Source organism: Perognathus longimembris, chromosome 20, assembly GCF_023159225.1.
Source record: "Perognathus longimembris pacificus isolate PPM17 chromosome 20, ASM2315922v1, whole genome shotgun sequence".
Classification (NCBI taxonomy): domain Eukaryota; kingdom Metazoa; phylum Chordata; class Mammalia; order Rodentia; family Heteromyidae; genus Perognathus; species Perognathus longimembris.
The window spans coordinates 25,038,875-25,049,606 of record NC_063180.1 but is presented as its reverse complement, the minus strand read 5'-3'; positions in this window follow the sequence as shown (position 1 = coordinate 25,049,606).

Here is a 10,732-nt window from a genome sequence, read left to right as displayed (position 1 = left end):
GGATTACAGGTGTAATTTTTCTTTTTCCGTTGTGTGTTGGTCATGGGGCTTGAACTTAGGGCCTAGGCACTGTCCTTAAGCTTTTTCACTCCGTGGCGTGGTGGCTCTCTACTTTTGGCTTTTTTTGGGGGGGGGGGGGTGCTTCATTGGCAAGAAGCGTCTCAGAGTTTCCTGTCTGGGCTGGCTTTGCATTTCAATCCTCAGATTTCAGCCTCATGAATATCTGCTATTACAGGTGTGAGCCACTGTTCCAGGCTGTGTGTGTGTGTGTGTGTGTGTGTGTGTATGCTTTTTTTTAAATTTAATTTTATTGTCAAGGTGATATACAGAGGGGTTACAGTTATATATGTAAAGTAGTGAGTATATTTCTTGTCAAACTTGTTACCTCCTCCTTCATTTTTCTCCCTAAGCTTTTCTTTAAATGAAAAAATAAATGTTTTGGATGCTGAGATTCATTTGGGGAGATGAACAGCTCAGTCCAGGAATGAGAGTTTGAGGCCATTCTGGGTGACAAGTAGATCTTGTGTCAGAAAACAACAAAACCAAACAAAAGGAAAAAAAAAAAAAAAAGAAAACCCTGCCTTTTTCCTGAGTGGATCACAGGAGACACTACGGGGTCTAAACAGAGTTGGGAAAAAGAAGACAGTAAATTGTTTTTTTTTTGTCCTTGCCAGGGACAAGCAGGAGAGAGTGGGTATAAGAGAGAACAAAATAGAAGAGGGCTTTCCACAGCAAGGGTTCCTATTCAGGTTTTAAAGCCACGGAAAGATATGAAATCCAGGCCCTACCCAGAGCTGGACGTCGACCCACAGAGAGTTCTAGAACCTGTCTGTGGCCAGAGATTTATCTCTTTTCTAGCTGGGCTTCATTCCACCCAATCCTGCCTGCCTAGAGGCCTGCTCCCCCACCCAGACTGTGAGGAAAAAAATCCCGGAAGCTGTGGCCAGAAGGCCTGCAGTTCTGTTGCTCAGCTAAGCTGGACTTAGAGGCCCTGGGGGGAGGCGTCCACCCTGCTCTTCCCAGCCTTTCCTCCAAGCCCTGTGGGGAGCTCTGCGAGGGACTGACCCATTAAGAAGGAAAAAGATACAATTTGAAGGGCAGAGAAATACAGGCTGGCCGGGCACTGACAGCTAACCCCTGTCATCCTAACTACTCAGGAGGCTGAGATCTGAGGATCATGGTTCGAAGCCAGCTGGGACAGAAAAGTCCTGGTGAGACTCTTGTCGCCAGTGAATCCCTCAGAAGCTGGAAGTGGCACTGTGACTCAAGAGGTATCACACTAACTTTAAGCAAAAAGAGGCTCAGGGGCAGTGCCCAGGCCCTGAATTCAAGCCCCATGACTGGCAAAACAAAACAAAGAAAAGAAATGAAATCCAGGCTGGCTAAGAGAGGAGGGCTGTGGAATGCTGCTGCTGTCTTCCCCTCTGAAGAGGGTCCAGCAGCCCCTCTGGCTGGCAAGCCCCTGGACTGGGGGCTTCGAGTTCATGTGGAGCTCGGGTTGGATGAGCACCTTAACATCGTTGCCACTGTGTAAATTAAGATTGGCTGTGACAGTGCTCAGGCCCTGAGTCCAAGCCCAGGACTGGCAAAAAAAAAAAAAAAAGATTGGATGAGGAAGACTTAGATTTAGGGACAATCTGAAACGCAGACAGAGTAGGGCACCCAGACTTTGCAGTGGAAGTGGAATGAGATCTTTATCCAAGAACTGCAGGCTGCAATTCCCGCTCAACCTGTTTGTTCACTCTGTGTGTGTGTGTGTGTGTGTGTCCTGGGGCTTGAACTCAGGGCCTGGGCCCTGTCCCTGAGCTTTTTCACTCAAGGCTGGCATGCCCTACCACTTGAACCACAGCTCCACTTCCAGCTTTTGGGTTGTTCATTGGAGATAAGAGGAGTCTCCTGGATTTTCCTTCCCCAACTGGCTTTGAACTATGATCCTGAGATCTTAGCCTCTTTTTTTTTTTTTTTTTTTTTTTTTTTGCCAGTCCTGGTCCTTGGACTCAGGGCCTGAGCATTGTCCCTGGCTTCTTTTTGCTCAAGGCTAGCACTCTGCCACTTGAGCCACAGCGCCACATCTGGCCGTTTTCTGTATATGTGGTGCTGGGGAATCGAACCCAGGGCCTCATGTATACGAGGCAAGCTCTCTTGCCATTAGGCCATATCCCCAGCCCAGATCTTAGCCTCTTGAGTAGCTGGGATTGCAAACATGAACACCAGCACCCAGGCTCTGTTTTGTTGACTTCTGAGCTCTCTATCATGTTTGTTTGTGCCAAGGCCTCCTAACCTGGTCCCTGCAATGTCTGGATCCAGCCCAGATCCTGAGATCCCGTGAGCCCAAGGCCTCACTTCTCAACCCCTGGCCTGTACTCCTCACCTCTGGTCAACGAAATAACTAATCTATTTATATTATTATCATTGTTGTTATTGTTATGCCAGTACTGGGACTGCAACTAAAGAATAGCAGAGTATGACACACACGCACACATACATAGACACACGCATAGCCTCCTGTTTGAAGACAGTGGGGGCTGCTGGCATACTCCCTCCGCCTCCCCGCCCTTTGCCCCTGCCCCAATGTGCAGCGCAGGAAGGGCGCTCTGCCAGCCGTGTATTTACAGTAATAAAAAAGCACTGGTGCCAGACACCGGTGGCTCACGCCTGTCATCCTAGCTACTCAGGAGGCTGAGATCTGAGGATCCCAGCTCAAAGCCAGCCCAGGCAGGAAAGTCCATGAGACTCTTATCTCCAGAAAACTGGAAGTAGCACTGTGGCTCAAAGTGGTAGAGCACTAGCCTTGAGCCCAAGAGCTCAAAGACAGCGCCAAGGTCCACAGTTCAAACCCCACAACTGACAAAAAAAAAGATGTGTGCAGGGTGCTTTCCGCATTTATTATTTCACATTGGTTGTAAAAACAGACTCATGAATTATAAACACATTTGCTAATGTGCATAGGAGGCAAGGCCCCGCTGTCCATGCGCATGGGACACCTCCTCCTGTGGCTGAAGTTCTTGGGGTGAAGCTCAGTGACAGGACCTCCGGGGGTGGCTGCTTCTTCAGCTAGCTGGTGTCTGGGCAGATAAGATTGCTTTCCAGAATGTTCCTTCCTGTCCTGAGAGGGAGAGAGAAATGGCAGGGTCACTGGCGGTCAGGGCTCGAGGTGGAGGCGTCCTGGGGCACATGGGGTCCTGGGATGGCCCCGTGGGTGTGCAGTGCTGTCTACTATGTCTCCACTCCTACTCCTCCACTGCCCCCCCCTTCTTTGTGTGCCAGTTGTGAGGCTCAAACCGGGCCTGGGTGCTGTCCCTGAGCTCTTTTGCTCATTCTACCACTTTGAGCCACAGCCCCACTTCTGGTTTTTTGGGTGGTTAATTGGAGATAAGAATCTCTTAGGGATTTCCCTGCCCAGGCTAGTTTTGAATTGTGATCCTCAGATCTCAGCATCCAGAGTAGCTAGGCTGACAGGTGTGAATACCAGCTCCTGGCAACTGTCATGTTTCTTTTCTACTGCCCCTCCCCCCCCCCATTCAACCTGTTTGTGAAATCCATCCCATTGCTGTGTTTGCCACTAGTTAGTTCTATACAGAAAGTATTTACCAGGGCCAGGTAGAATGCTTGCCTAGCAGGCACGAAGTCCTGGGTTCCATTACTTGGTACCACATACACAGAAAAATTCAGCAGTGGTGCAGTGGCTCCAGTGGAAAGAAAAGGAAAGAAATTATTTACCACCTTGGGCGGGAGCCATCACAGCTTGTGATAAACCAGGTGTGGTAGTGAAACCTGTCACCCCAGCTCCTCGGGAGGCAGGAACAGGGGGATCCAGAGTTTGAGGCCAGCCTGGACCGCATAGCATGATCCCTGGCTCAAAACAAAACAGCTCAAAGCCCAGGGGCTGGCTGGTCACGGTGTATACCTTGTTTCTTCCCTGCCGGGCTGCAGTGGGCTGGGAAAGGCGTCCAGGGGTGCGGAGACGGGGTGGAGGCAGTAGATGGAAGAGTCTTCACAGCAGCCAAAGTGGATGACCTTGTGACCCTGGCAATGCCCCTCTAGCTGGGGGCACACTCTGAGCTGGTACGAGGGTGAGGTGCCATTGGTATGAACCAGGGCTGCCCCATGGGGGGCGTCTGGGGCCCTGAATGGTGGTGGCATTGGCGGTCTGGGCGTAGGTGGCGGCGGCATGGGAGGCGGGAGTGTGGGCAGCGGCCGAGTGGGAGGCGGTGGTGTGGACGTGGGCGGCGGCGACAGCAGCGGCCGCAGCATGAGAGGCATGGCTGGTAGTGAGAATTCTGCTGGTGAGGAAGGTGGTGTTTTCTCCATTACCTCGGTCTGAGTTGGGTTGACCTTGAGCATGACCTCATCCCTGGGGATCAGCTGGGTCTGGGCTGCATGGATGTGCTGGAAGCTACAGTTTAATTTCTTGAGTTTTGCTCTGTGGTTCTTGAACCATACCTGGTGGGGAGTCGGGGGGTGGGTATTTCAGAGTTGGGTGCCCCCCCCACTGCCCTGCAGAGGGCCGCAGGCACCTCCAGCCCCCCACCCCCACCCAGCGCTCCCTTGGAGAAGCAGAGGTCCACAGAGCACGGCTCTGACTCTACTTACCTTCTCTTGAGAAGTATTTTATGTACTTATTACCAGTCCTGGGTAGGACTCAGGGCCCGAACACTGTCCCTGGCTTACTTTTACTCAAGGCTAGCACTCTACCTCTTGAGCCACAGTGCTACTTCCAGCTTTTTCTGTGTATGTAGTGCTGAGGAATGGAATCCAGGGCTTCATGCATGCAAGGCAAGCACTTTACTGGTAAGCCACATTCCCAGCCCCTTATTACTATCATCATTATTATTATTATTATTTTTTTGCCAGTGCTGGGGCTTGGACTCAGGGCCTGAGCACTGTCCCTGGCTTTTTCTTGCTCAAGGCTAGCACTCTGCCACTTGAGCCACAGTGCCACTTCTGGCCGTTTTCTGTATATGTGGTGCTGGGGAATTGAACCCAGGGCCTCATGTATACGAGGCAAGCGCTCTTGCCACTAGGCCATATCCCCAGCCCCTATTACTATCATTATTATTTTGTTAGTTGTAGGGCTTGAACTCTGGGCCTGGGCGTTGTCCCTGAGTTCTTCAGCTTAAGGTGAGCGCTCTACCACTTTGAACCACAGCACCGCTTCTGGTTTTCTAGTGGTTAATTGGAGATAAGAGTTTCATGGACTTTCTTGCCTGGGCTGGCATTGAACCTGGACCCTAAGATCTCAGCCTCTTGAGTAGCTAGGATTACAGGCGTGAGCCACTGGCACCTGGCTCATCTCTTGTTTTTTGGTGGCAGTCCTTTGGCTTGAACTCAAGGCCTGGACACTATCTCTGAGCCATTTCTGCTCAAGGCTGGTGTTCTATCACTTGAGACATAGCTCCATTTCCTGCCTTTTGCTGGTTAATTGAAGAGGAGAGTCTTTTTTTTTTTTGCCAGTCCTGGGTTTGGACTCAGGGCCTGAACACCATCTCTGGCTTCTTTTTGCTCAAGGCTAGCACTCTGCCACTTGAGCCACAGCGCCACTTCTGGCCATTTTCTATATATGTGGTGGCTGGGGAATTGAACCCAGGGCTTCATGTATACGAGGCAAGCACTCTTGCCACTAGGCCATATTCCCAGCCTGAAGAGGAGAGTCTTATGGACTTGCCTACCCAAGCTGCCTTTGAACCTCAGTCTTTAGATCTCAGTCTCCTAAGTAGTTAGGATTCCAGGCATGAGCCAAGGCTGGGAACATGGCCTAGTGGTAGAGTGCTTGCCTCCCAGGCATGAGCCACTGGCACCTAGCCATGAGACTCTTATCTCTATGGAACCACCTGAAACCTGGAAGTGGAGCTGTGGTTCAAGTGATAGAGCACCAGTCTTGAGTAGATAAGCTTAAAGACAGTGTTCAGGCCTTGACTTCAAGGCCTGGGATACACACACACACACACACACACACACACACACACACACACACTTCAGGCCTGGGATTCTCTCTCTCTCACACACACACACACACACACACACACACACACACACAAAGTAGTTTCTCCCTGGGCCTTAATAAAAGTTTGCTTGTCCTTGTGGTCGGGGTATGAAGAGCTAGAGGGAGGGGTGGTCCAAGAAGACTGGCTGGAGTGTTGAGATGGCGCTGGAAGAGCTGAGCACAGTGGGGAGAGGCAGCTAGGAAGGAGAGGGAAGGGGGGGGTCCTTCCCCAACCTGTACCACAGTTGGATCCATGTTCATTTTTGAGGCCATTTCTTTCTTGAGGTTGCGGTCTGGGTATGGGCTCCTGTTGAACATGGAGTTCAAAGCTTCTAGCTGATCATCTGTGAAGATGGTCCTCTTCCTCTGTGCAAATTTCTGGGGCTTGCCTTGGAAGGAGAGAAAGATCAAGGGAGAGGCCATCAACTTTATCCTCAAAACCTACAACCTGCCAGGCACCCCTGGCTCACACCTATCATCCCAGCCACTCAAGAGGCTGAGGTCTGAGGATTGCAGTTTGAAGCCAGCTGGGGCAGGAAAGTCTGAGAGACTTTGATCTCCAAGAAGGAATGTGGTTCATGTGGTGCTGAGGAATTGAACCGAGGGCTTTATGCATGCTAGGCAAGCACTTTACCACTAGGCCACATTCCCAGCCCCTTATTATTGTCATTTTGTTGTTGTTGTTGGTTGTAGGGCTTGAACTCTGGGCCTGGGCACTGTCCCTGAGCTCTTGAGCTTAAGGCTAGTGCTCTACCACTTGAACCACAGCACCTCTTCTGGCTTTATGGTGGTTAATTGGAGATAAGAGTCTCATGGACTTTCCTGTCTGGGCTGGCATTGAACTGTAATCCTCAGATCTCAGCTTCCTGAGCAGCTAGGAGTACAGGCGTGAGGCAATGGGAACTCCCTGTAGCAGTTAAGAAGAAGGAAGATCTGAGATTCAAAGATGGCTGGTAACTGGGTGATGGTCGTTCACGCCTGTAATCCTAGCTACTCAGGAGGCTGAGATCTGAGGATCACAGTTCAAAGCCAGCCTGAGCAGGAGAGTCTATGAGACTATTAGCTCCAATGAACCACCACCAGAAAATCAGAAGTGCTACTGTGGCTCAAAGTGATACAGTGCTGGCCTTAGAGAAAAAGAGCTCAGAAACAGCACCTAAGTACCATGACAGATAGTAAAAAAGATAGTTGGCAGTTTTCAGGGCATCACCCCCGACTCCCCTGGACCTGAGCCAGTTGCCATGGGACCTGATGTATCATTGCCCCATCCCCAACCCCACGGCTTACCTTCAGGAAGAGCCTGGGAGCCTGACATTATGGAGAAGGAGTGTGCTTTAGTCCTTGGCTCTAGCAATCAGGCCAGGCCCTGATCACCCTGGATTTAAGTAGATGGCAGAGGGAGCCACACCCTTAATCCCACCTCTCTGCTGTCCATCCTGACTTCCAGTCTGATACCATGCCAGGACCCCCAGATTTTGTAGGTTGATCTCTGTGTACTTGTACCACACGCTGGGGACCTGTGTCCTCACGTGAGGCCACAGGTCTCCTTCACCTTAGGTGGGATCACATCTTGGCAAACTGAAGGGAGCCTTGAGCCAAGAGTGCCTCTGGCAGGGTGAAGTGTCTCACGCCTATAATCCAGAGGCTGAGATCCAGAGGATCAAGGTCCAAAACCGACCTGGTCAGGAAAGTGCTTGAGACTCTAATCCTATTGGCCAGAAGTGGAGGCTGCGACTGGAGGATCTTAGAGGATTGAAGTTTGACTCCAGCCGGGGCAGGAAAGTCTGTGAGTCTTATCTCCAATTAGCCAGAAAAAAGCTGGAAGTGGTGCTGTGCCTACAGTGATACAGAGGGCTGGGAATGTAGCTTAGTGGCAGGGTGCTTGCCTAGCATGCATGAAGCCCCAAGTTTGATTCCTCAGCACCACATACACATAAAAAGCCATAAGTGGTGATATGGCTCAAGTGGTAGCTTTGAGCATGGAGAAGCACTGGGACAGTGCCTAGGCCCTGAGTTGAAGCCCCAGGTCTAGCTCAAACAACAACAAAGTAGTAGAGAGCCAGCCTTGGGTGAAAAGAAAAAGCTCAGGGACAGTGCCCAGGCCCTAAATTCAAGCTCTTGGATTGGCGCGCTCACGCACACGCGGACATATACACATACACACAGTTATATAATGTATATATTGTCATATAGAATATATCATATTATATATCATATGGGTATATGTGTATATATAATATGGGAGTGTATACATGATATATACCATATATATCACATATATTATATACATTATATATACTATATGACATATGGTATACACAAATATACACATGATATAATGTAGGTATACAAATGTGTATGTGTATATGCATATATACATACACATATGAATATATTTATATGTTTATATATTATACACACACCAGCTGAGCTTAAGGTGATAAATAACTACCCTAAGTACCCACCTTCTCTTTTGTGAAGACCTCATGGACAACAAAGCTTACTAAAACATGCTATTTTTTCCTGATTTATTTATTCTTTTTGTGCTGTTGTTGTCAGTCCTGGGGTTGAACTCAGATCCAGGGCGCTGTCCCTAAGCTAGCACTCTACCACTTGAGCCACAGTGCCACTTCTGGTTTTTGAGTGGTTAATTGGAGATAAGAGACTGAGAACTTTTCTGCCTGGGCTGTGAACGGTGATCCTCAGATCTCAGCCTCCTGAGTAGCTAGGGTTACAGGTGTGAGCCACCTGCTTGGCTATGATTTATTTATCCTTGAGTCAAGATCTCATCAGCTGAGCCAGTCTGAGCCCAAACTGTGCATCCTTGGGCCTCTGCTGGGATTATCGGCTTGGATCAGTGTACTTAGATGCTTTTCTCTAGTTAATTAGCTCTTAATTAAGTTCTTAAATCCAGCAAAAGTGCATATACCGTAATCCCAACTAAACTGGAGCCAACATCTGATGATAAAGTTCTCAGCCAGCTGGGGCTGGGACCTAACACTTGGGATAAATCTGAGAATAACTGGGGCTTATTGTCCTGTCCCACCGTATTTTGCTCTATCATCTGTCAGTCTGTCTGCCTGTCTGTCTGCCTGCTTGCCTGTCTGTTTATCATATCTATCTACCTTATCTATTTGTCTATTATTGTTTTGCTATTAGGCTCTGGTGGCTCATGCCTGTAACCCCAGCTACTCAGGAGGCTGGGATCTGAGGATGGAGGTTGAAAGCCAGCTTGGGCAGGAAAGTCTGTGAGTTCTTATATCCAATTAGCCAGCAAAAAAGCTGGAAGTGAATCTGTGGCTTAAGTGGCAGAGTGCCATCCTTGAGCAAAAAGAACTAAAGGCCCTGAGATCAAGCCCCACTACTGGCACACATACACACTCACGACTCCATCTAGTGCTGGTGAAGATGGGAGCTGGAGGTTGTGGGATGGGGGAAGGCACAGGAATTGACAGGATCACCTGGGTGTGCCCAGGGTGGTGGCAGCTCAGCTGCAGGTGGTCCCAATGACAGCTAGTCAGAGAAGCTGTCTTTAAAGAGGATTTCTCTGTTTTTCATTTATTAATGTGTGTGTGTGTGTGTGTGTGTGTGTGTGTGTGTGTGTGTGTTTGTGCATGCATGTACCAGTCCTGGGCCTTGAACTCAGGAAATTGGGCACTGGGTAACTTTCTGTCATGAGTAGCTAGGGATTTGTCCTGGTCCCGCCAGTCAACCCCTCCTTCCCCCCAGGCAAGGCCTTGTCTTCCGGGCCAGGTGATAAAGGGGTCTGAGGGAGGAATCCTGGCAGAGGAGCTTACCAGCCTCATTCTGACACGCTTCGCCAGGCCTCCTGGGAGCCTGCCAGTGAGGCCTCCATCCTGCCCCGAGCCGGCTGGGATCACAGGACATCTGGATCTGAACACGTGCAGGTGCGCAGGGGGTAAATCACAACCCATCGTGGGGGCTCCAGGGGACTTGCGAGCCCCCACCCTGTGTGGACAGACAGAGCCCCCTTAGCTGGGGCCTCTCTGGGCCTTGCCTTGGTGTCTTTCCTCATTGGGTTTCTTATTCCCAGTCTCTGAAAGAGCCTTCATGGCTCAGCCATGCAGGTATGGGCTGGGGCAGCTCAGCAAGTTAGTCACCCCTGGGGGTGGCTTGGCATGGTCCCTACTTTGTAGCTTCCTTTTATTTTGTGGGTACTGGTATTGGAGCTTTGGAACTCTAGTCCTCAGTGTTTGTTTTTCCTCAAGACTGGAGCTCTAACCCTTGAACTACAGCTACAGTTTTGTTCTCTGTTGGTGGTTAATTGAAGATAAGAGTCTCACAGATTTTCCTGCTTCGGCTGGCTTTTAACTTTGAACCTCAGATCTCAGCCTCCCGAATAGCTAGGATGAACAGGAGTGAGCCATTGGGGCCCAGCCCAAGTTGTAGCTTATGGATGACAAGTCCTGAGGGGCCAGACTTGTTATTGAATCTGAACTTTGCGGGAGGGTGGCAGTCTTGGGGATGGAGTCCTCAGCTTCTTTAGCAGGCGGGTGGATTGTATTAGAAGGCAGCTAGAGTATTCAGGTTGCTTTCTTCTTGGTGGGTTCACTGAGAGGACAAATGTTAGTTTATGGGAGGAGAAACTGAGTCTGACTTGGATTCCCTCCACTATCCTCAGAGGGGGGGCTTGGGTATGTCCGAGGACGTTAGAATAATGGCTTCAAGGCTCCTCTGTATCCTCACATGCCTTAGAAACTGTTTCTTTTCTCTTTTTTTGTTGGTTGT